Genomic DNA, 27093 nt, shown 5'->3' with positions numbered 1-27093 from the left:
GCTTGACAACTCAACTAGAGAAAACTGTATCATTTTAATTTGAAGCCAAGGATCATTGTGTCTGCGTCCTTATGCACCAAGCCTTCTGAATGCAGGTGAGTGAATTGGAAGGAACAGTGAACCTGGTTAGACAGATTGCAGAGTGCTGAACTGACAAGCCCTCCTCTTATTTAAGGATCATTCATGAACTCTTCTTTCACAGTGGAACACCCGAGGAAGGCTGAATTTGAAACTACTTTGAAGCCCTCTTTCCCCTCCTACCTTCTTCCCTGCCTCTCTGGTGTTGTTGGCTTCTGAAATGTAGGTCACCTCCAGTGGCCTGACCTAATTAGGAGATGTAATTTAACGAGGAGAAAAATAATAAAAGAAATCCTTTGGGACGGCAGGTTTGAAACAAAGAAAAGTGGTTCTTTCATTTTTTGATTTTGGCAATAGCTTCCTGACTTGCGCTACCTTCATCCAAGCCCCAGGCTACACAGTTTTCAAAGCACAAACCGGAGAGGTAGAAATGTGTTCGACAGCATCTGGGAATGATGAATTTATAATGACCTCAGAATAGGGAAGAGCAGGCTTAGCTTTCTTTACTAAAGAGGCTCAGTAGGGCTGCTTCTTGGCAGCCTAGTGGTACGGCTTTGGAGAAAGCTCTCTTGCTGATGGAAAGTCATCAACACTCTGAAGACCTGAAAAGACTTTCCGGCTCCTCTGGCCCAAGCCCTCCAGAAATCCCCGGGCACCTGTTGCGTTTGTAACGCAATAATACTCCGTAGGCAGCACATCTAAACAATGTAAACAATAGAGGTGGTTTTCTTTTCTTTGTTTCCTTCCCCATGTTTGGCATTCTTGTTTTTAAGAAGAGAAAATATGTGAGCAAGCTAAACAGATTTTAGAGGTTCCAGAGGATGTCACTGGGCCAGATTGGACTCCATCCAGCTCCCTCACCTCTTCCTCTCAGGGGCGTGATGCTCGGTTCCTGTAAAACATGCTTAAGTGCTTTCTGAATCACCCTAGAAACACTTGACTACACTGATCATAATTGAATGCATTATTAATTCTTTCTTTGAAACCTGATATTCCATGTTTATCATTAGGCAGCCAACAAAACTCAAAAGCCTAGGGTGTTCACAACTTAGTGGCTGACATTTATTAAGGTGAAAACTATTACACTCTTCTACAGAGATATAGAAACAAATCATCTAATAACCAAATAGCTGATAGAAAATGTTCTATTTGGCTCTGTATAAGCTCCACCCCTCATCTGCCACCGGGTCTGGGGAGAGATGCCCTCCCCTGCTCCCCCCGGACACACACACACAGCAATCAACACCCAGGAGAGGCAGGAGAACTGGTCCTACAGTCTTAAGAGCAGGAGAGCGCCCCTGACCCCCACCAGCTGCAACAGTCAGGAGAGCAGGCGCTGGACCCCACCAGACCAGCACAACAGAGCCCACACTGTTAGGGAAGGTGTGGATGAGACAGCCCCAAAGTTATGAACTTGGGAAAGTTGCCCCATTTCTCACCTGTCTTGTGGTGGCATGGGCAAGGGAAAGAAGCCCTCCCCCTACCACCAGCACGTAGGGCAGTGGGAGAGCAGACCTTGGGGTCATAAGAGCTGACCCCCAACCAGCTGCAACAGTCAGGAGAGTAGGCCCTGCACCTCAGTAGAGCAGCGCAATAGTCAACACTCTTAGTTCAGGTGTGGGTGAAGATGTGCCCCGAAGACATGAGCATGGGAGGGCTGCCCCATGGCTCATCTGTCTTGGAGCAGCAAGGGCAGGAGAAAGACGCTCTCCCCCATTCCCACCAATGCCTGGGGCAGGTGGGAGAGATGGCCCTGTGATCGTAAGAGTGGGAAAGCTATTCCCAATCACCGCCAGCTGCAAAACTCAAGAGAGCAGGCCGTGCACCCCGCCAGGGCAGCACAACAGATTCAATCCCATTAGCAGAGGTGTGGGTGAGCCAGACCTGAAGTCACGCGCATGAGACAGCTGTTCCCATTCCCCAACTGGCAGGCCGACCCTACAGCTGCCCAGGGTTATGACTTGGCCTGCCCCAACATCCACCCCATCTGTGGTCTGCTGGAGCACGTGAAGGGACTTGAACCACAGACCCAAAGCTACAGGATCTCCACACCACAAGGTGCCAGTATGATGTCTAGGAAGAGTCCTAGTGGGGCCCAGTATCGAACATGTAGTGGAGATCAGGGCCTCAAACCAGACCAATGACTCTTTGCAATGAACACTCTTAAGTAGAGAGGTATAAACCGAGGAATATACAAAGTGACTTGCTGGGTTGCACAGCAACTTCCATGACAAGATTTTTAATTCCTCCCCTTTAAAAAAAAAAATTCTCATTTTATTTTCTTCATTTTTTTTCTCTTTAATTTTGTTTTATTCAGGAGTGGGTTGTGCAAGGGAGAAGGGCAGATGCGAAGAATCAGGGAATGAATGGGATCAAGATACATGATGCAAAAAAATACATAGACTAAATAAAATTTATTAATAATAAAAAGTGAGGGTGTCACTCACTGAGAAATGCCTGGAGCAGGAGAATGTGACACACAGGTCTTACCAGAAGGAACAGGCCATTAAAATTAAAGCTCCAAATCCCTCCCTAGAGAAACTTCCTTCATTTACAATAGGGTTTGAAGGTTTTCTCCCAGACAAAGGCTGTGAGGGTAAGGCAGGAAAGTGGTAGTCATTGGAGATGCAGACCAAGCTGTAGGGCAGCTACTTAGCTGTAGAGAAATAAGGAAGGAAGATCCTACCCTCCTGAGGTAAAAACACATGCCTGTCTTCAGAGCTTTCCCTTCAAAGGAGCCTAATCTATTAGATTCATCTGTGAAGCAATTTATGCTCAAGGTATTGCTGAAAACTACAGAGCAGTTGGCTGGCAATAAATTGTGTTCCACAGCTGAGTGTGGTTAAGGAAAGATGTACAATCAAAAAGGCCATGTCAAAACTAGTCATTCCAGGTGACGGTGGCATACCAGATGATGTGTCCTTGAGCAGCTCCCAAGGCAATGGCACAGGGGAAGAAGGTTGAGACACAAGAGAATAGATTTCACTGAAATGACCCAGTAAGTCACAAGGTGAGTGAAAGCAAACAATAATGAAATTCCCTCTCACCAATACTTCAACATATTATTCTCACAGAAAGAAAAAGACACACATAAAGTAAAAAAATACACCCTGGAAAAAATACTCAGTAAGATCGACTATGTGGAAAGCCTGATGTCATATTTAATGGCATAGACTTCCTAGTAGCAATTATCAATATACTGGAAATAGTAAACTGTGGCTAAAAGAACCAAAGTGAGTAGGATGACAATGTCGCACCAAACAGACCTCTCCTAAGGAGAGAAAACACATGTGCAATTCTTAAAATAAAATGGAAATTCTAATTGCAGTAAAAATTACTAGAGGCTCAATGGTAGACTTAAACTGACAGAAAAAGAGAAATACCAAACCTGTGTGATTGGTAGGGTATATAAAATCCAAAGAAACAAAGCCTCAGAAAATCATGGGACACCAGACTAAGGGCACCAATATACGCTAATAGAAGTCCAAAAAGAGAAGAGAGAGAGAGAGAGAGAGAGAGAGAGAGAGAGAGAGAGAGAGAGAGAGAGAGAGAGAAGGGAAGGAAGAAGGGAGGAAGGAAGAAGGGAAAGGATGAAGGAAGGAAGGAAGGAAGGAAGGAAGGAAGGAAGGAAGGAAGGAAGGAAGGAAGGAAGGAAGGAAGGGGCAGAAAGAAAGGCAATAGGAAAAAATAAAAAAAAAAGATGGCTGAAAAGTGTTAAATTAAATTCAGAAAGGTCAGTGCACTCCAAGGAAAACACAGAAAACACACATACCTACATTAAGAAAAGCTGAAGAGGAAAACCTAATATAAATTTTCAACAATAGAGGCCAGGAGACCAAGAATCCAAGCTGGCTTTCAAAATTAAAGGCAAAATAAAACCATCCCCAAACAAGCGGAAGTTGAGAGAATTTGTTTCTAGTTGTCTTTCTTTAAAGTAATACCTGTAGCACTGAAGGAAGTTCTTCAGGCTAAGAGCAAATAACCACAGACAGAAGTTCAAATCCACACTAGGAGATAAACAGAATTGGAAGGAACTATCAATTATAAAAGACACTATAAACTTATCCTTCCCTTTTCTCTTAATTGATTCAAAACACAGTTGTGTAGAACAATATGTAGATGATACATTGTGGAGCCTATAACGGAGAAAAGCGATATATTTGTCGATGATAGCACAAAGGAGGTGGGTGGGGGAAAACAAAAGCTCTTCGGGCTAAGGAAATGATTCCAGATGTTAAGTGGAATCTACACAAAGAAGTGAAGAGAACCAGAAATGATAAAAGAGAGCGTAAATATCGCTCAGTGATAACTCTATGCTTGCCCTTCTTGTCTGGTAGTTTATTTAGAAGACAATAAGTGCTTACGATTAACTAAGAGTGCAGTTGTATGAAATCATAGTTATAGCTGCATATTACTGGGTTTGTAATACTCAAGGACACAATGTGTAAAATAATAACACTCCCCAAAACTGGGAGAGCAAACATAGTCATAAAGGAATATTTCTATATTCCACTGCGATTCACTTAATATCCATCTGAAGTCACTCCTGATGAGTTAAGATGTAGATGGTCCCGAGAGAAACTATTAAGAGATTAACTTTTACCTCACTCAGGATGGTTGACAACATGGTATGGACTCACTCTTAAGTGGACATAGATGTAAAGCAAAGGATAACCAGATGCGGAGATCCACAACCAAGCACCAGGCTGAACTCCTGGAATCCAGTCAAAGAGAGGGAGGAGGGAATGCATGAACAAGGGAGGTCAAGATCATGCTGGAGAAATCTACAGAGACAGCTGATCCAAGCTCGTGCAAACTCATGGACTCTGGACCGACAGCTGGGGAGCCTCCGAGGCCGAGCTAGGCACTCCATATGCAGGAGACAGTTGTGACGATTGGGATATGGGAGGAGCCCCAGCAGTAGGACCAGGATCTACGCCTGGTGCAGCAGCTAGCTTGTGGGAGCCCATTTCCTGTGGGACTTAACGAAGAGAGGAGGGGCTTGCTTAGTCCTGCCCCAGCTTAACGTGCCAAACTGTGTCAACTGCCCACGGGAGCTCTTACCGGCTGGGAGGAGTAGATGGGGGCGGGGTAGGCTGGAGGTGGATGTGAGGGTGGGAGGAGGGGTGAGAGGGAGAACTTTGGTTGGAATGTAAAATGAAATAAAAAAAAAATAAAAACAGTGAATAAAAAAGAATTGTTCCCAATTTTTTTAAAAAAAGAAAATAACTTTTTTTTAAAGATTTATTTATTTATTTATTTATTTATTTATTTATTTATTTATTATGTATACAACATTCCTTCCACGTATGCTTGCATGCCAGAAGAGGGCACCAGATCTCATTATAGATGGCTGTGAGCCACCATGTGGTTGCTGGGAATTGAACTCAGGACCTCTGGAAGAGCAGTCAGTGCTCTTAACCTCTGAGCCATCTCTCCAGCCCCAAGAAAGTAACTTTTAAAGGTGGGGATTAATCAAGAAAGTTGAAAATATCATACATTCATCAAAATCAGTACAATACAGAGATTTTGATACAAGCTATAGACTTTAGATAATGATCACTACTAATTCACAAATTATTACCAATGTATCCCAGTAATGTAGAATAGTATCGGAAAATATGGAGGCAAGAGATGGACTACAGAGGAATTCTTTTCTGAACAACCTTTCCATAAACCTAAAACTTATCTGTAGAAATAGTTAACTAAATAATAATAAATAATAAAAGAACTAAAATTTCTGATTGACGATTTGTTTAAATCACTAAAGAGATTTAAACGGGACATTGGGGAATGTTTACTTAATGCAAAAAAGTAAACATCTAAACAGGAGTGAACATAGAGAACAGGAAATAGGGGCTGGAGAGACGGCTCAAGAGTACATACAGCTTTGGAGAGGACTCAGTGGTTCTCAACTCCCACATCGGGCAGCTTATACTGCCTGTCACTCCAGCCCCAGTGGATCCAATCCTGCTGGCCTCTTCAAGCACCTGAACTCGTGCATACACACACACACACACACACACACACACACACAGGCATGCGCACACACTCACACAAACATGCATGCACACACATGCACTTTTAAAGTAGAAAATACCAGGTGCAAATGCAACAATATTAACATTAAATGTGAGTAAATGAAGTAATTTCATTAAAAACCAGGGATTTTCACACTGGGATAAAAATAAAAGCACAAAGCTCAACCGCATGCTCTCTATAAAAGACCCATTTTGCCTTCCCTCTTCTGTTTCTTCAGCTTGCGCACACGTTTTCTCTGGCTCTCTTTCTTTCTCTCTCTCTTCTCTCTCTCTCTCTCTCTCTCTCTCTCTCTCCCTTTCTCCCCTTTAATAAATGCTTTTATGGCAAAAAAAAGACCCATTTTAAATTAAAAGATTAAAGTATATTGAAAGGCAAAAAAAAGTCATAAAACAACAGCTGCAAGGAAGCTGGGGTGTCTGTGCTGCTGTAAGACAAACCCCTCTAAAGCAAAAATGTCTCTAGGGACAGAGAAGGACATCTTGTAAAGACAAAAAGATCCAGGATTGGGGAAATGGCTCAGAAAGTGTTTTCTGTACAAACACAAGGAACGGAGTTTGAATCACCAAAACCCTCACAAAAAAACCTGGTGTGGTAGTGAGGCCTGAAACCCCAGCACTGGGGAGGAGCCCTAAACAGGAAGCTCTTGGAGAGAGAGAGAGAGAGAGAGAGAGAGAGAGAGAGAGAGAGAGAGAGAGAGAGAGAGATCTTATCTCAATAATAAACAAACAAACAAATGATGTGAAAGTGACAGAAGAAACCTAAAATTAAGCTCTGGCCTTATGCACATGGGAGAAGATGTGTGTGCACATTTGCATGTGCACCCCCCGACACACAAGAAAAAAAAACACCTTGTTTTTTCTTTTATAATTAAAAATAAAAAGGACCCATCTATCAGTAATATTTAACAATTGGGGGTAAATGTGTACTTTTCAGAAAAGCACCAAATTGTGTGGGACCAAACTGAAGGAGATGAAGGGAGTAATAACAATTCAGCAATAACTAGAAATGGAGGTATCCCCACTCCAAATAATGGATAGAAATCCAGGCATAGGATCAACAAACAGTAAAACCCTTCAGCAATACTGCAGACTAGGCAGACCAGCAGGTACTGTGCATCACTTCACCCACAAAAAGCACTTCCTGCTCAAGTGCTTAGAGGTGTAAATTGTAACTTAATAAATGTAGTTTTTAAATTCGGTGGCATTCTACCAAACATCTAACCAGTACTCTTCAAAACCATGACATTAAAAAAAAAATAGGATTTCACTCTAATGCATGAACTGACTTTGTGGGGCTCCCTCTCTGTGTAGAGATACCTTGTTCAACCTAGACCTGTGGGGGAAGGGAGGGCTTGGTCCTGCCTCAAGAGGGGACTGGACAGTCCTAGGCGACTTCCCAGGGGCAGCCTAAACCTCTCTGAGGAGCAGATGGGAGGTAGGGTGAGGGGAAGGGGTATGGGAGGAGAGAAGGGGGGACTGGGATTGGTATGTAAAAGCTAAATTAATTAATTTAAAAAATAAATAACATCAAAGTCTTAGAAACGTTCATAATTCAGGGGTGTTTTTACAAAGCCATCCCCTAAAGCAGTGAGGAAACCTGGAGAGGGTTTGGCAACAGGAAGTAGACATTTGGGGAAACCTAGCACAATCTCTGCATTTGGACATCATTAGAGCCAGTGCTGGTTCCTCAGAATATACACTTGGGGCTAAGGGAAACCACGCGACAGCTACACAGAAGCTCTGTAGTATCTTTTCAAGTTGTTTGTAAACCCAAAGATATTTTTGAATGTTTATTTATTTTTTTTTTAAAAAATCATTATACCAAATTTGTGTTTGCCATTTTACTTTTTAAGAGTTGGCTTTCGAGGACTGAATTTGCCATGACTCTATTTTCAGTGAAAGATGGTTAGGGTCGGAAGCTGATAGACAAGTCAAGAAGAGGAGAAACAAGAAAGGTTGAGTCTTGCCCCTGGGAGGTTACAAGGGAGCAACTAGAAAAGAGGAGGGGGCCTGACTGGCAGACGGTACCGATGTTGGTCATGAAGTAGAAACACTTGAACAAAGAAAGTGCAGGAGCCCTCAGCATCCCGGAGTTTCAGGTCCAAGAGATTGATATTCTTTCTCTACAATAGACAATCCTAAGTCACTATCCACTCTTCCAAGCCATCGGAGAGCATGCAGACGACAGTAAACTCCTTCCGTCCTGGTTTATCTCCAGGGACTAGTGTCCTACAGGATATACGGGACATGCGCAGTGTGGCTTTAGGACACAGCCTTACAGGAATCACTTAAAAACACAGACTGCACTGCCAAAACAAGCAAATGTTCAGGATGTAGGACTCACAAAAATAGCAAGACGAGCATCTGATCAGACTATAGAGAGGAAATCACTTAGCCGACATTTATTGGGCCTTTACTACCAATCATGTCCTAAGGCAAAAGCTGGGGATAGGAAGGAAACGCGCTGTCTGCCTGCCCCCAGAGGAAAGCCAGCATCAAGGTGTACACATCTGGAGGTGAGAAGGGCAACAGCAAGCAGAGGGACTTGGAATGAAAACTGACGATGTCAATACAGCAGCACAGCGACAACAGCAGTGCTGGGTCTCCTGCCCTTTCGGCCACTCACCCCATAGGGTTCTGATTAGTGGGAAAGACAAAGATGTGATAATCCTGACGGACCAATAAGAGCTCTTTGTGCTGAGTCATGCTTAGACCTGGACTGTGCTGTGTCATTGATCCCACCACTCCACTGGCATTTTTCAACCCACACTTTTGTTGAATAAAAGTTTAGAGAAATTAAAATGACTTTTCCAAGAGCACAGAGAAGAAATATTGGCTCATGTTCTCCAGATCCATGGTCTTAAACTTTGCAAAATTGTGCCTAAGTAAAAGGATGAGAGCTCAGACACATACATTATTTCCTCATTTTAAAATGAAACTCCACAAAGATGAGAGAGACAGAGAGAGACAGAGAGAGACACACACACACACACACAGAGAGAGAGAGAGAGAGAGAGAGAGAGAGAGAGAGAGAGAGAGAGAGAAGAACTAATTAAGAACTAAATCCTGAATCCTTAAATCCATCCTTCAAACAAGGTCAGTTTTAGCCAGAGGGAGGGCATGGAAGGAGACAGAAAGAAAGGGATGGTAACTAGAAGTCTGTCAGCTCCTCGGAGCGCCTGCTGCTCTGCATAGGAAAGGACCTTCCTTCCCTGTCCGTCCTTCCCATGCCAAGACTGTTGATTCCGAGTGACAGTGACAGAGCAGAATGAATTAATAAATAGTATGTGCTCCAAGCCGTTATTGCTTCGGAAGAGCATTTGCACCCAGCTAGTGTGCATTTTCATATGAGTGGGGTGGGGGCACAGTCAATGAGGAAGACAGAGGAAATGATTCTAAACACTGCCAAGAGTTAGGGCAGTTTATTTGCTAAAACTGGGAGGTCTCAGCTCCCTTAGGAGAAGCCTGGTGGCTGTAGCTCTTCAAGGGGCTTCTTGTTAGGGGCATGAATGAATGAGAATGGGTTATGAATGTACTATGCACAAGCGTGTAGATGCAAACCCATTTATAGTAACACGTGAGGATGCCTTGGCCATATTTCTGATTCCTAAGGAGAACATGTGCCACCTAAAACACATTCCAAGAGTTCTCATTCAGTTGGTGCCCTTGAGACATTTGGGGACAACAAAGCCCCCATTATTCAATTTTCAGACCTCAAATACCTTTGTTTTGCCTTATATCTCCAATCTGAGATAAAAGTAGGCTCTCTTATTTGTTACACTTGTCTGTTGTTAATATGACTTCGTATTCGTTAAATCTGAATATATGAATTTCAAGAAATTATATATGGGGTGTGAATATCTTTGTATAGATGGAATCCACTTGAAGATTCCTTTTTATAAACTCATTTTCTTACATTTACCATAAGAAATTCATGATAGATTTTTTTCTTAAATTAGCCCTGAGTATACATTCATTATGAATCTGAGTGGGGAAAAAAGGAAGAAATATGTAGGCCAGGTATGCATGTTGACAAATTATGAGCCATGCCCATGCTGAAGTGGTTACAGTAGGAAAGACTGGGGGCTACAGGGAAGGCATGACCAGGACACAGGAGCCAGCGTAGATGACAATTCCCACAGTTCTCCCTTATTCCGGAAAGCTTTTTACCCCTACTGTGAACGCTGTGCTCATTTCAGAGGGAAGAGCATGGAACATCGGCGTTGGGATGCAGTATTGCATCTTCTCGGATTCTCCCACTTTGCTCTGCAAATCCCAAATGCTGTAACTTATTCAAGATCACAGAACTTTGCAACCTTGATGAACATTTCCATGTCCGCAAACATTTTTGAACTTGAGCTCAGGCTACAAACTAGAACACAGCCCAGTACACTGGGAACATGGTGTTGGTACTGAATTTTCTTCTCATCCACAGAAGAAATACCAGTGAACACTGTCAGCTAGCACAAGTTGAATGTATCTAGGACAAGTGTGGGTTTTATAATACTTAACAGTCACAGAACTGTATCTTCCAGGAAAATCGGACTAGAAGACAAACATGATATTGGTTATATAAGAATGAGCATACATTTAGAATAAGAAAATAAAATCTAGTGTATTTGTAGTGAGCAAATACTGCATATATTATAAATCCTGAGAAAGGATGTGATCATTTTGTGACTCAGCTTCTGACACACCTCTATAATGTCTGTCCCCTCACGCTTTAGGCTGCATGCCTTCATCATTTCTTCATGCGACAGTGGTTATGTTTTACGGAAGGGAAATAGAATAATTTTGCCTTTGCTCTTTCATTGTTGTTCAAATGCGTCCTTTCTTCACTCACAGCTTAGAAAGGGCATCCTTTTGCTTCAAAACTCACTAGGGGCATTGTCCTAGAAGGCTGTGTGATGGTTGTCCGATCAGAGAAGACATACATCAAACTTCTCTCTCACGTATATGAAATATGAGATTTGGAGGCATTTTCTACAAGGTAGCTTCTGGCTGGGTATATTTCAAATTCACCTACTCCCTGCACACAAAGTACCATCTTCAGAGATCTTATTGACATCCATGAGAAATATCCTCTAGCCGCAATCCCAAGCAAGAAGCAACATGAATTCCCTGGGGACACATTTTGTCCCTGCCTCTTGGTGCCACTTTGTAAAGGGCAGGAAGTCTTTGGGTGAAGGGAGGCTTGTCTACCCAAAGCTCAGTCACTGGTACTTCTTTATTTTACTCCAAATACATAGCACCCTGGGATCCTGGTAGAAACAGAAGAGAGATAGCTAGATAGAGATAGCTAGATGATAGATAGATAGATAGATAGATAGATAGATAGATAGATAGATAGATAGATAGATAGATAATTTTGTTCAAACAGAGCCTATTTAGAGCTCTTCCTTCTTTGGGCAAACCCTCTGCTCAGTATGAGCATTATTTGGCCAACTTCAGATCCATGGATACAGAGCCTTGTAAGTGAGAGACCTTAAGATTACAGTTCATTGACCTTGCAGCAAATCTATCTCTTTGAAGCACTTGGAGACTCTTCAGTAAGGAATCCTTTCCATCCTGGGCCTAAAAGGAATTTAGTGATTACCCTAATCGCAGTTCCTAAATCTCTCATCACCACTTCAGCATGGCAACCGTACACAGAATCCCCGAAAGAGCTGGAAGTGACGGAAGCACACCTGGATCTGACTACGGTGGCATCTTCTGGGCAACAGGAAACCGTGAGCCTCTGTCTTCCAAATCATCAGTACTCAACCCTACTGTTCCAAAGGACAGACCTGCCTCCATATCTACTTCTGGTTTTCCCAGTGGACAGAGATGTTACTGTTTCTTTTTTCCTTTTCCTTCTTTTCCTTTTCCTTCTCCTCCTCCCCCTTTTTCTCTTTCTTCTAAAACAAATTTGTTTTAATTTTTGAAAATACCAAGATCTTTGAGAACAAACTGAACATTTGTCTCTACCAAGAATAAAATACAAGTAAAAATATTTTAAAACTGTGTTTCACTTCAGCCACTATTATTTGTTTGAGATTTAATTATACTATTTCTTCCTTCCCTTTCCTCCCTCAAACCCCTCCCAGAGAGCCCCCCCCCCCATTCTCCTCCAAGTCTATTAGCCACTGTTTCCTCTTTCTGTGTCAAATGTGATGGGGAAGAGAGTGGAGGTAGCAGCAGTCAAAGAGGGTTGCCTAACCTAGCCTAAAATTAAGACATAAAAGAAAATTGAAGACAAAAAATCCTGAGGTACTCATATACAGCCAGCATTGCCTTCTCTAACGCACCTTCTCCATGCCAACCCTCTTCATTCTTTGAGCCTGCTTCCCTTAGATGTCTTTCACCTACACGGTCAAGGCTTGGTCGTGCACAGCTTGGACCCTGGTAAGAACCACAGAGGAAACTGTAAAGTAGGCAGAGAGTTTGTTCAGAGTGTCTCCCTCAGTGCCCACCCTGTCCTGTCTTCAGGAGGTCTGGGTCTCTCCCAAGACATTTGGGGTTCCAGCTTTCAGGCACTTTTTTTTTTTTTTTTTTTTTTTTGGTTTTTCGAGACAGGGTTTCTCTGTGGTTTTGGAGCCTGTCCTGGAACTAGCTCTTGTAGACCAGGCTGGTCTCGAACTCACAGAGATCTGCCTGCCTCTGCCTCCCGAGTGCTGGGATTAAAGGCATGTGCCACCACCACCCGGCTTTTCAGGCACTTTTATACAGTTTCAGGGCAAGAGATAATAAGGTCCCTTGCCTTAAGGTATGTGTCCTTAAACAGAACAAAAGCTTGCACGAAGACTAGGAGCAACAAGCTTTAACAAAATGTCTTATAGACTAAAGGTTTTAAGAAAAACATCTAGGCACTTTAAATAAGGCATGACATTAATCCCCACCACCTCCCCTGAAAAGGAATCAATAAAGAAACAGAGCCGGTATAGTTAGCTCAGAATGGAAGTGGTGGGTTTGAAAAGGGCTGACTTATTGGAAAAGTCCAGAGATCATGGGGGGCGGGGGGGGGGCAGCAGGGGCTGGTACTGCCATGTATTCTATACTGCTGGCTACACACACACACACACACACACACACACACACACTCCCAATGGGAGGTGCTGTTCCCAGCATCTCATTTTGTATTCCTTGCACTGTGAGCAGCCGCGCCGCCAGCCCAAGGGAGTGAGGAGTTGGGAGGGGCACCTAGAAAGAGAAGGACACATTTAAAAGGAAAGATTTACGAGGCCATGAAGATGCTTCTCCCTGGCTCCTAAGTGCAGGAGTATGACTTATTTATTTTATTTTCATTTGTAACCCAAACCTTCCCTGGCCTCCCATTGGCCCCAGCAGAGAAGGGAGAGAGGGCTGGCCCGTCAGGCGTTGAGCATTGGGCCAACGGGAGATAGTGTGGCGTGATGCTGACGCAGCCCACTGACAAGCTAGACAGGGGCCCAGGGGAGCAGCTGAAAGCTGAGCCGCCAGAACCGGGCAGGTAGCAAGCTGACAAACTGGGGAATTGCGAAGAGGCACTGCTGGTGGGGGCAGGCTGGGGAGACATGCTCTTCACCAACTCTGCTTTGAGTCTCCCACGTCCAGAGCCGCATCAGCATGACCCGTTTCCCCTCCCTCCCCCATCTCCATTAAGACAGACAGATAGACCAAAAGGGCAGCCCATTGGGTGGAGATGAGCTGGTGTTCTGGGAGACAGGAGGGGCTGAAGGCAGTGTTTCCTTGGTGCAGGGGTCTATGCTCCTAGGGGTCAAAAGAACAAGCGTGTGAAGTACCCATGGCCTAGAGAATTACCTGTTCTACAACGCAGCCCTCCCCAAGGGCCTTCCATGGAAACGGGGTGCAGGATCCTCAGTCTGGAGCTCTCATTGATGAGAGGAAAAGCTAGAGGTGGAGAGATCAAAGTCTTGAGCCCCAAAATTCACAGTGATGTGCCCCTTCATAGTGAAATGTGTCTTTTTTGTTTGTTTGTTTGTTTGTTTTGTTTTGTCAAAGCCCTCCCATTTGGGGAAAAAAATCAACTATTTAAGACAAAAGCAGGAGAAATAGCACAAAACTTTCCGGCTGGTTATACTTACCCACATGCTCTCCCAACTTCCCAGAACCGTGTGCACAGCCCACAACTCTCTCCCTTGAAAAAGCTACACGTAGCAGGCTTACAACACACAGGGCAGGTCGTAATTCCCCTTCTTAAATGATGGGACCGAGGGAGCTGAGCCAATGGCTGGAGCACTCAGACTGATCTGATCCCTGGTGAAGTCAGCAGCCCACAGTCAAATCCCTCTTGGCACGGAAGACCTTTAGCACTTCTTGCCACCTCATCCGGAGGACAGGTTATGTCTTGAGCAATCTATAGACGGAACCACAAAGGCCAAACGGTCTGTCTGGGGAGACGAAGTACTCAGAGACATATTGTCACATTGCCTGAGGACCTAATATTATGGGATGCCATTATGAAGCTTACGTGGCATTTCACATAAGCCTGGGGGTGGCTCTAAAGCCAGTCCACAGGCCTGCAGCAGGGTGACCATGGCAAGACTGCGCGCGTGTCTGTATAAAATCCCTCAGCTTTGGACGTCCACGTGGGGCTGGGGAAGTATGAGAAACTCCCAAAGGAAGAGACTTCCCAGAGGACGGGAAAATGTGATACAGTACAAGAAAGCAATTTGATCATGTAAAGGTTCAGACGGCAGAAAGGAACGCTGTTTTATTGGTCTTTTATTTTGAATTCAAGGGCCTTTCCATCTTATACTCTATACTTTTGTAAGTGTGGTGAGTGCTCAATTGGCCTGCACCAGAGGACAGAATTCTTCCTGTTTCTAGCTATTATTGGAACAGGACCCCTTTGAAATAAACTAGTTTCTCACCTAATGAAAATCCTTCCACCACTGGAAACCTAGCTGTGTTTTGGTACAGTGGGATTTTTTTTTTCTTGTTGTGCTTAGCTTAAGTTCCTGAAAGTGTCAAACATGAACAGTCTCCACAGGAGGTTTTGTCCAAGTTAACCCCTTGCTTCCCAATTCTCCTCTGTCATTCATTTCTACAGAATCGCCCTCCAGGACTGTGTGTGTAAGTCATCTGCACAGTGATCAGTTTTAACACACCTCCAATGAGCCATGAACTGTTATTACCTCGGAGTCCATCCGTGTAGCAGCCAGCCCGGATTGCCCATTCCAAAGTCAAAACAAGCAATTATGTAGCTTGCTGGCATGCAGCCCCTTGTCAGGCTTTATGTACAGATCAAGACCTGTACTGCTGGGGTCAGTCCAAATCGGGGCCACCTGAAGGGGGTCAGCCTAAATTGAGGAACCTCATGATTTGAATTTTGATTGCATTCTAGAGACCCATCAAATAAAATGCCTGATACTTGATAGGTCTCCCCTTCCCCATCCCCGTCCCTCCCTATATCTGTGTCTCTCACTCCCTCTTTCCCACTCCTCTGTCCCATATGTATAGTGTATCAAGTGACTGACTGAATATAGTTTATTTATTTAAAATTGCATCTAAGAAACCAGAAGTTAGAGCACAGGCTGTGGAGTCAACCGGTTCGGATGTGAGCTTGATGATAAACTAGCTGGGCGAGATTGGACAGTTGTCATCGGCTCTCGGTACCGCTCACATATTCTTGTTTCCATGAGGAAGTGGGGGCAATAACCACCTCACAGGCCTCTCATGAGACTTACATGCTGCCTACGCGTAGTCTCCTCGCCTGGCAGTAAAGAGGAGCGGTGGTGATTTCAGAGTGCTTCTTACCCAGCTCTCCACACTGGGAGAAGGGGCTCGTTCCCCACCTATCGTGCGCCTTCACTGCTTCACCAGACTCACGCATGCGCATGCACAAACTCTAGGACATGCCTTTAAAACCTAACGTAGCCACGGGAAATCCTGTACTGGGAATGATATTTGTTTTGTGCCACTCTGAGACTCGCTGCGTTTTTAAACATGCTGGTGTCAATTGATTTAAGTATTTTGTTGAACAATTTTACTGTTTTGTGCCTAGAGGCCTTTTAAAGCAAGGACCAATTTTTTTTTAATCAAACATATAAATGAATAGTTGTCGCAGTTGGAAATAACAGCAGACTAGGCAAGAGGGCTGAAAGCTTCACATATTGCTGTTTAACTATTCGCATGATAGCCTGAGGTTTCCCATAGAATTAGGAGAGAGGTCATGGGCACTTCAGTGCTGCCATCCCAAACCATCTTACCTGCTGTCAACCAAGCTCAAAACCCATGTCCGCAAATACACTGCCAGGCTAGGGGCACACTGGAATCTCCCTATCCTGTTGGTGATGGTCAGCTTTTAGCTAGCCCTGTTTATCTGATATCTAGTTGTGTGCCTCCTATCAAGAGGAGAGTAACAGGCAGTAAGTCATTGGTTTAGATTATCCCCGCAAACCGATGCATACCACTACTTGGGATCCCTCACATCATCTTAATTATATGAAAAATAGCTTCTACTTCCCAAAACATAAATTGTAAAGTTAAAGAACTTTAGAAGCCAGCATCATCCACAGTGGAGCGTTCTAACCTGACACTGTGTGTCCAGCATCATCCACAGTGGAGCGTTCTAACCCGACACTGTGTATCCAGCATCATCCATAGTGGAGCGTTCTAACCCGACACTGTGTGTATGCTCTGACACTTGTGAAGAAGCCTAGACAAATGTCTGTAACCATAAACTCAACCAAGCTTAGAGAAACCAGAAAACTTTTGAATGAGGCCACAAAAAAATAAGAAGCTCAAGTTAATCTTACAAAAATGTAATGGGATCTATTCTAAACTGTAAAAGCTTCTGGAAATAGCACGTCAGTGCATGGCCTCGAAATAATTCTGACTTGAAAAAACTATCTATAAAATATATTTTTAACCAATTGGGAAAATTGATTTTAAAATAAGTGATACCTGAAAATTGTTGATAGTGGACCTGGATGTGAGTTATAATCAATAATGCTCATATTTGCATAAAATGCACACTGAAATATTTAAATACAAAGCATCGTATGGTGGTGATCACTAAGTTGTTAAGTATTGTTAAATCAAGATGGATATAAATGGGTAAATGAATAAATCAACCCTTCAACTCTTCCGTATGTTTGGAGACATTTCTGACAAGGTTTCTTTGATACATGGGTCTTCCTGTGTGAACTTTATAAATTCAAAACGATTTTGGGAGCCCGAGCTCACATTTCTACCTAAAATCAGGATTGGTGAGAGGAAAAGGGAGATGTCTTAAACCATCTCTGTGGCCTGTTTAGGGTACCCTGGCCTCTGCGCCTACCCGTGGCTCTGTGAGATGGGTGGTGGGTGGTGCCAAAGCAACTGTGTGATCATTCCTCTTTACATGAAATATCTGATGAGCAAGCTGAGGAGAGCACAGTATCTCATGTGTGCAGCATCATCCCGCTCCCTGTCCGCTAGATCAGCCGCCTCACACGTGGTGATCAATTGTCATGTTTCTCTGACCTCGGAACACAGACTGCCGGGTCCTAGACTTTGCTACAACAGGAGTCATCTTCCTGTGTGTCTCATAAGATTGATTCTAAGCCAGCGATAATAGAACTTATCAGCCCAATAATTAGAAAAGAAAACACATCTTAGTACCGAAAGCGTGTTTAATCACATGGTAGAGAGGGGACACTGACTTGATTGATGAAAAGGATAGAGGTTGGGATTTGTTCAGATTGACAAAGCCAGAATCATTTAGAGTTTGCGGGCCTTCTTCCGTGGATGTTGCAGTCACAAATGTATGAGGTCATCCACGGTGTTATCATTTTTATTATGCCTGTCTCTGGGTATCATAACTAGAATGCAGCATAAATATACATGAAGCTTTTCACAGTCAGGGCTCAAGGTAGACCTAAAACACAGAACCTCCACAGATGACTGTGTTCTCAATTGCTTTTGTTTGGAGTGTTTATTCCTCTGGAAAACATTTCAGTCAGCTAATTCTGATAAGGAGGCATCTGTTAGCAAAATGAATGACTGCACTGTACAGCAGCAACCCATACCCTCAGCTAGATTCTGCTCCTGAAACATTCCACAGAGAAAGTGTACCTTCAAGACAGAAATGGAAAACCACACGTTGACTCCTTGCCTCATTCTTTCTTTTATTATTTTGGATTTATTTAGTTCCCACAGGATGACAAGCACTGTACCAGGTACCTAGAAAAAGAAACAGATAACATGTTAAAGCATAAGCCACCGGGTTTATGGAAGCGACACTCTGGTTGAGAGTGAAGACAAGTTGATAATAAGCAGAGAACAGTGAATGAACTATCAAGATGGAAGAAACCCACCGTAGACTGGTGATCCAGAAAGGCTCCTGAAGAAACCTTGTAATGGAGACCAGTGTAACGGTAATTAAAAAAGACTAAAGAGAGGCTTTCACTAAAAGAAGTAGTGATGTAAAGATCCTGCAGGGAAAATGAAGTCCATCAAGGCCAAAAGACAGAAAAGGCAAACCAGAGAGAGTAAATGGCATGCAAACATAGCCAGTGAGACTCCAACGACAGACGTGCGAATCTTCCTGAAGACCTTGGGCTCAATTAGTCAGCAGCATGCAGAGGACCTGGGGTGAGAGAGCAGCGAGCCAGCATTCACACTTGGACAGGAGCACTGGGGTGAGAGAGCAGCGAGCCCGCAGTCACACTGGGACGAGGTCTCCCAGGCTCAGAGACTCTCCACACTTGAGCAAATTCTGTCTGCTGTCCTGAAAGCATATTCTCTCTCACACTGAGCAGACGTTGCTTGAGGCTCACATCAGATCAGGTGGCTGGCAAAGCCTCAGATGCCTGTAGCATGGTCACCAAAATGTTGGAACGAGTGTGGGAGAAGCACAGGTGACTGTCATCCACCTGGATTACAGCCAGAGGTGAAAATAATGGTCACACCAGTCTTGTCCCCAGTCCATGCAAAGGGCCTTCTGAACAGTCAGGGTACCAATGACATTGGTACCTGGGAAGAGCACTACTGATTGCTGGGAACCTGACGGTGAGGTAAATGATGTGACAGTGGATGGGTGGGATTTGTGGGGGACCCTGTCCCCAAGCCAAACAACAACTGCACTGTGGGAATTATAAAAGTAAAATAAATTATTTCAACTCTCTGGAAATTGTCCTAGGGCACAGAGCAAATGGAGAAATAATCTTTCAGTACAATCCACCAAATTTCCTAACAGTGAGGTCATGGCTTTCCTTCCACATCCTACTTCTCCCTTTTCCTCCCTCCCTCCCTGTTCCACGTTACAGAAACTGAAACCAGAGACTGAGCAGAAGGAAGAGGGGCTTTCCCAGAGCCTGGGGTCTGGGATTATAATTTCACCCTGGGAGAGGCAGAGTGTTCACAACATTGGTCACTCTTAATCCCCACCACTCCAAGAGCTCTTTTCCAGGATACTGTGCCCTTAAGAGTGAGGTCCCCTTCTCTAGCACCCTGGTCCTGAATCACAGGCGGGCTTCCCTGATTCAGGGACAACACGAGAGACCAGAGAGGACCACAGCAGTCCTTCGAGAGTTCTTTTGCAAAGCCCGAATGTAAGTAAACACAGCTCATCAACAGATGCAGCAGCTCTGTCCTGTGGTGAGATGGCCCTAAAGGGATGGAGTCTACCGCTCTGCCTGATGGGCTGCCTCTGTGGCTGGGAGTAGAGCATGCCACGCCTGGGGATGTTATGGAAACAGAAGAGATCTCAGCAGAGAGTAATTCCAAGGAACCTGGTAGCTCCGGCACACAAGCAAATAGCGGAGAAGCAGAATTTAAACAGACAGAACTAAGGCCAGAGCAGCCAGGAAAAGGCCTCCTGGGGTAAGTGTCCACACAGGGTACAATCCTCACCCTAACAGAAGTTTAAATACAGCCTCTGACCAAACACTGACTTGATCAATAAGCTATCAGAACCCAAGGGTGAGTCTTGGGAAGAGGAGATTGAAAATACAAGCACACTCACCCAGGAAAACTGGAAAATAATGAACACACCAGAGTTGTTCTTGTGAGCAACTAGAGAGACAACCTACAAAGTAAGCCACTGGCCCGTGGGTGGTGACAGGCACAACTTCTGATGGATAATTAACTTAGATCCCGAACTTGAGGTTACCTTGGGTGTTATGCCTAAATCTGTGAAGTCCCCCAAAAGCCAACAAGGAAAAGGAGTCCCGTACATAAAAACAGAGTCTTTATTTTATGCAAGTTTGCAAACTCAGTCTCTCTGCATGCCCATTGTCTTGGAATAAATGGAGAGCCCCAAGCTCAGAGAGTTGGGTTTTTATAGTAGTAAAGGTGGGGGTGAGAGGTTTCTGAGGTTCAGGACCCCTGATTTGCTGATATTTGAGTAGGGGTGTCCTGTTGAGTGTGCTGGCAGGTGATCCTATCTACAGCGGTTGGAACGTTAGGCATTTCCTTTGGATGGTCTGTTCTTGGGTGATGCCCAGGTAATCTTAGTTTATGGTCCTTCCCGCCACCAGGTATTGCTTCAGGGTAAACTACTGAGACTCAGGCCTCTTATTAAACTTATCGATGGCTGAGTCCTACTCTGGCAGGTGATAATGGTTGGAAGTAAAGAACTTCCTTTGGGTGATCTGTTCATATTTATCTTATTGTGGCTGGCTCCGACAGGGTGGCCAGGGTAAGAGATAAAAACAAGGGGTATTCTAAGGTATTCTGAGAGTGACTGTAAAGAAACCACATACTATGAGGGAAATAGACTCAGCAGGTCTCATTCAGTAAGTGAGGGAACAAAGAATGCACAGCAAAGGGTGGCCACTGCCAGGCCTGGAGTAGAGAAGAATAAATGGATAACTAGAGGAACTGATTTCCTATCAGAATGTCCAGTGTCAATCAAAATGCAGAGGAGAGATACTTAGCCTACATCTTAGTTTTCAACACCATTCTCAAAAAGAGAGAAATACTGTCTCTTGGTGATGTTACAGATTCTAGAAACAGCAATCCAGGAGGTGACTTTGAAGTGATAACGTGCAAAGAAGTGAAAGAAAAACCAATAACCTGACACTGTTAGTGGAACCACTGGAAACCCAGCAGCCGAAGCCGTGCCAGCTGGACAATGAAATAAGCGGAAGTGACTCATAACCCACAGTATGAAGTAAATACCCAAGAGCCTATATCGATATAAAACAGAGTTCTTGGTGGGAGAATGTCTTTTTAGTTATGTAGACACTCTGTCCTTGGTAAGGAGACCATTGTCCTTCCCTTCACAAAGGACTTCTCCTAATGACTTACTTATTGAAGTAGGGGGAGTGCAGGTGAATGATGGGAGACCTAGCAAGCACTGCCTCAGCCAAGGCATCAAGCCGGGTCAAGAATTTGGAGGGGATGTGGGGTAAAGGGAACACTCCTCCATTGCTGGTGGGAGTGCAAGCTGGTACAGCCCCTTTGGATATCAGCATGGTGATTTCTCAGAAAATTAGGAAACAACCTTCCTCAAGACCCAGCAATGCCACTTTTGGGTATATGTTCAAAGGATACTCAACCATACCACGAGGACATGTGCTCAACTATGTTCATAGCAGCATTATTCATAATAGCCAGAACCTGGAACAAGCTAGATGCCCCTTGACCGAAGAATGGATAAGGAAAATGTGGTATACTTACACAATGGAGTACTACATAGTGGGAAAAAAATGACATCTTAAAATTGGTGGGCAATCTTCTTAGAAGGAAAGAAATAGGTCATTTTCTTTTTTGCTTATAGCAGTTTGTACCAGGAATTATTATTAAGCAAGTGCTCTAGAAAACTTGCACTGGTTGAAAAGAAGCCGATGAGCCTTGAGGAGGGGGCACTATGCTGGCAGCTCTAATAAAGGCAGTTAATTGCTGATTGTGCACTCACGGCGTGACCAGCAGTGTACTAAATGCTCAGGTAGCTTCTTTAATTCTGCTCTATGGTGTAGGGTTCTTGCTTTTTTTTTTCTTAATTATTTGAATTGGGAAATTGAGATTTAAGAAGCGGCTTGTCTATGAATGCATAATCTTCATTTTCAAGAAGAAATTGAACACAAACAATCTAACGACACAACAATAAAATGGGGCCACACCTAGCTACACAAGCTGAGCATAGGGGAGGGGTGCAGAGTTAGGGGGAGCATTAAGAGAGCCGAAGGCAGGGAAAGAGAGGCTGCACAAGCACACGGCCTAAGAGAGCAGTGGGAGGCACGATTTTAAGAAGCTGCCAATATCAGTAGTGTCATCTGACCCAGAGGATGAGTTGTTCTTTTTTTTTAATCCTTCACCCTGGGTGCTTCTCTTGCCTGGGGCTATTCCCTCTCTGGGCAGGTGCAGGACTCGCGGAAGCTAAGACAGGTGCAGTGAAAGGATCACAAAGGGCCTTCTGGTCACACTAAGAACTCTGGCATTTACTCTAAATAAGATTAAGTCCTTAGAGTGCGCTGAAAAAGAGACTAGCGTGATCCAACTGAAGCGTTAACCTTTGGCTGCAGGTTGATAACAGGGCAGAGGAGACCAGCAAAGAAACCATTGTGAAGATCCAGACAGGAACCTCCAGTAGCTTAGACCCGATGGCAGCAGGACCTTGAAAAGAAACTCTGGTTATCTTGGGAATAGAGATGACACAATTTGCTGTGGGACCGGAACGCTCAAGGATGATGGAAGCATCTACTCTACTGCCAAGTTGTCTGACTAAAAGGCAATGGATTGAGTGTTTAAAAGGTGCTGTATGATCTCGATGGGAGCGGTTTCCTAGGAAGAAATGGTGTTCGAGGAAGCCTGAACTAAGTGAACTGAGTAAGACGTGAAAGATAATTAACTAAAGCTAATGAGTATAAATGACGCTGTGTGTGTGTACAAAGGAACTGGGTGGTCACTGGGGGACTTTGGGTCAAGGAAAGGTGACGTGTGTGTGTGTGTGTGTGTGTGTGTGTGTGTGTGTTGGGGCGTGTAAAGATAGAAGGGAATCAAATATAGCTATGTGCTAAAAACAAGAAACCAATAGAAAAGAACTGGAAAGCACTTGACACAGGGAGCAGTGATTGAGGGAACCTCCCAGGGAGATGGGGTAGAGAATGCCGCAGTCCATGCACACTTAGAAAGATGATGTCTGAACAAAGATAGGAGGTGTTGGGTAAAATAGCAGAGGGAGGGGTGGGTACCAAAATGACACACTTCCTGTTGAATAGGCTCAGTTTCTCCCAGTTAAAGCAAGTATTATAAGTCAAGCAAGAAATGGTTCAAAATGAGAATGCTTTAAAAGCTTATTTGGGGGGGGGGCATAGGGCTCAGGACTATCATAAACACCAGAAGATGCTGCAGATTGTAAACAATTAGCTGCACCAATCCACATAGTTGTGTAAACCAATTTGGATAGCAGAGAACAACTTACATTATTTCAGTCTGTGACGTGATAGGCCCCAGATTTATTTCTTAAGAACTGGTAAGATAAGATCTACTGGGACAAATATAACTAGTTCTCACTATTGAAGGAGGGGCGCTGGTGCTCATCCATTCTTGTTATATGATCATAATTATAACAACGCCTAATCCTACAATCGGTTTAGGTCAACGCTGGCTTTGTTTCACTAAAGACCTTCAAATCCTTTGCTGCTGCACATGCTCTTTTGAGAAAAAAATATCTACTTCAATTTCCAGTCTTGTCCATTTCAACATCCAATTTCTCTGGTAGAAATGAATGTCACATGACTACGAAAGTTTTCATCTCACCTTATTTTGCATTTGGTAAAGGCCAATAGATTTGGTCTTTGCTTGAAACATCAATTCCAAAATTAAACCATTTCACTCTTGAAACTTCTCCAGCTTACCTCAAAGACCTCTTCAAGTCTTTCTGTTTAAGAAAGAGATAATTAAATGTAACCAAAAGCTGCCTTATCCTTGCAGCAGTTGGATCATTGACTTTTTCCACCAGGCAATGAGCTCAGCAACTTGCACACTACAACTTCTCTTAAGACGGTATTAATATCATAAATATGCAGGGGCGAAACCACTCTCCGAGATCAAAATAATAAGAGTAACCTTTCCCTCACATAAAACCTTTTATCGAAAGATCTCAATGCTCTTTCCCACAAACATAAGCGCGCTGCTCTCCACTTCTGCAAAGCATTAGTTAAACCACTGCCTTCGACTGGCTCAAAGGGCTAGGAAGGCCGGGTGACAGGTAGAGCAAGCACCTGCTATGATTGTGACTTTAATTCTTAATGTTTTGCACAGCAGCCTCTCAAGTAAGAAACCCCAAATGAACGTGTCTCTCTTTGTTTTCTGCTCCAACCACTGCAGAAGAGAACATGGGAGGCTGTGGCTTTGGCAAGCTCCCACAGATGTGACGCTGACCCTCATCACTCGTGAGACACGAACACACAGTGATGCAAACCTAGCTAGAAATGAGTCAGGGCCCTTGAGGGAAGAATCCATGACCAACTCTCCCTTGGGAGCCCAGGGTAACTTGGGAAGAAGCTGAATGGGGACTGACCTGGAACAAAGACCTCGTAAGCAATGAGCATAGCGCAAGGGAGAAGGAAGAGCCTTGGGTTCCCAGGGTTCAAGGAGTCTTCCTGGTTGTTATCAGGTGACCTTCGGGTGTCTGAATGGAAAGCTAAGCTTTGTCCTGGGCAATATGCACAAGCTCACTGTGGGATGGGGGTGGGGACTTCCCTTTTCTGGGCCTTGTTTCCTCATTTCCAAAAATAAGGAAATTCTATTACCACATCAGGAAGCCTCCTTCCTCCTCCGACAACCCATGGAACAATGACAGTCATTCTTCCCTGTTCCCTGGGGAGGGGGGCATAACGTGTCTTTAAGAGGCGTGGAAGGAATTTGTTCTCCAAGATCTTCATATTCTCAAGGAACTCTGGCAAGCCCTCCATGGTTTTCAGAACACCTTTGTCTTTCACTCGAAGCAAGCCAGCCCACGCAGTAGGAGGAAAAGCAAAGCCCTCTTCTTCCTTAGGTTCCACAAACACCAGTGAAAGGCATCTTATCAACGGGTGACCACTAGAGAGAGAGACAGAACAGATTGGATGCTACTCTAATAACCTGAAACATCTCCGCCTACCATGGAGGGTCTCTTGCCGTGAGGGATAATGCCACCCAGTCACCGCATTGTCTGAGATGCTATCTCCTGAAGCATCTTTTTCCTGGAATCATACCCCAGGAAGTCATTTATTAAAGAAGCCACGAAAATCCATAAATATGTCTGCCTCATTTTTCACCTAAAGAAGAGATGAAAAGGAAAGATATTCTTCCTCATTTTGGGTCAGCTGATCTAAACCAAAGGAGACTTTATAAACAACTACAGGTTTGAAAGTTCCATTACACTTAGAATATTTTATTCTTTAAACAAGAATTTTAGTTATTCAAGTTGTGGAGTGTGGAGATTGTTAGAAGTACTTCTAATACATGGTAGTTTTGAAAACTATGAGAATATCTTGAATATTGATTTATTGCTCCTGAATCTCAAGGAGCAAGATGCTGGGCACTTGGAACCCTGAGAAACATGTTTGGTTTTTCATTCTCACTGACTGTTATAATTCTAAATGATGTTATCGTTGATGAGTGAACATATCTTGCTTTTCAAAAAGAGTATGAAATTTAAAAATTAAAAAGATAATAATTACAAGAACAATTTGTGCCAGGCAGTCGAGGAAAGAGCGTTGGGAGAGACCTGTAGGTACTTGGGCCGTGCCTCTCATCATCCGCCAGTGTTTCAAGGTCTCTAGTTGGTCTTCCACAAAATGGGAGGAGAGAGATTGTCTCAAACCTTTTCATTTAATCCGTGTCACTGGAAACCAATGTCTTTTTTCTATTGTATAGAGCATTTGTGAACTTCCCATGAAGAAAACATGCTCCCATCTAGATAGTAGAGAAAGTGAGCTGAGCTGAATTAGTGAATGACGCTGGAATCTGGTCACGTGTGCATTGGTCACCCGGAAGCGTTACTGCGAGACAAACCTCCTTCAAGCCTCAGGTTACTGCTTTGCCCTGTGGCAACTTCTGAAGTTCTTTGAAAGCTGTGACAGAAACTGAAAGCCAGACAGAACCCAACAGAAAGATGAAGCACTAGGAACTCTTAAGATCCAGCGGAAACAGGTGTCTGTACAAGGGAGTTTTTAGAATGGGACAATACAGAGCAGTCATGTGGGGGAAGGAAGTTGGTTCTTTCTATTTCCGGAGAAAAGGAGAAACTGCATAGTTAAATACTAAACTTCTCCGAAGCAGAACCAGATCCCCAGTGAGTGTGACTGGCGAGCTTATTGTCTTTCCCACTTTGTTTGCCTGTTAACTAGTATCTAAACTAACTAACTAGTTAACTAGTATCTAAACTAACATTTGGAAAGGCAGCTAAATGAATGGGCTGTATTGGCTTCTCAAAGAAATCCGCTCCTCGAAGGCTCTGAAAATGTGACTTACTCCTGGGTGATGGTGGAACACACCTTTAATTCCAGCACTTGGGAGGCAGAGGCAGGTGGATCTCTGTGAGTTTGAGGCCAGCCTGGTTTCAGAACGAGTTCCAGGACAGCCAGGGCTACCTACAGAAACCCTGTCTCAAAAAAACAAAACAAATAAAATAATACGTACTTGATAATAGGTTTCTCTGCCAATGCAGTAAGCCAGATCAAGCCACCAAATTGAAAGAGTAAACAAACAGATTTATTTGAGCAAAGTAATTCAGGGTGAGTTCTCCAGTCTCAGAGGTAGCGACTGGAGAAGTCACATGACCGAACTAAACCAGGGAGCTTATATAGCCTGTAAATGAGGGGTGATGGCATGCCTACCACACGCAAGGTTTATGCCCAAGTATGATCAAAAATTGAGCATTTTCAGGGGAGGAGCTGCCATAGCCACCAAGAAATCAAAACTGAAGTTTTTGGTGCCTTTTCTTTCTTGGAGATTCTCTGAGAGGGGAGGGGTTTAGAGAGAGAAACTCAGCTTTCAGGATAATGCAGGAGGTTCCAACCGAACACAACAACAGCAAATCCCATAAACAAACAAAGTATGATTTATAAGAATCAAT

This window comes from Chionomys nivalis, chromosome 2, assembly GCF_950005125.1.
Source record: "Chionomys nivalis chromosome 2, mChiNiv1.1, whole genome shotgun sequence".
Taxonomy (NCBI): Eukaryota; Metazoa; Chordata; class Mammalia; order Rodentia; family Cricetidae; genus Chionomys; species Chionomys nivalis.
Note: the sequence above shows the minus strand (reverse complement) of the source record.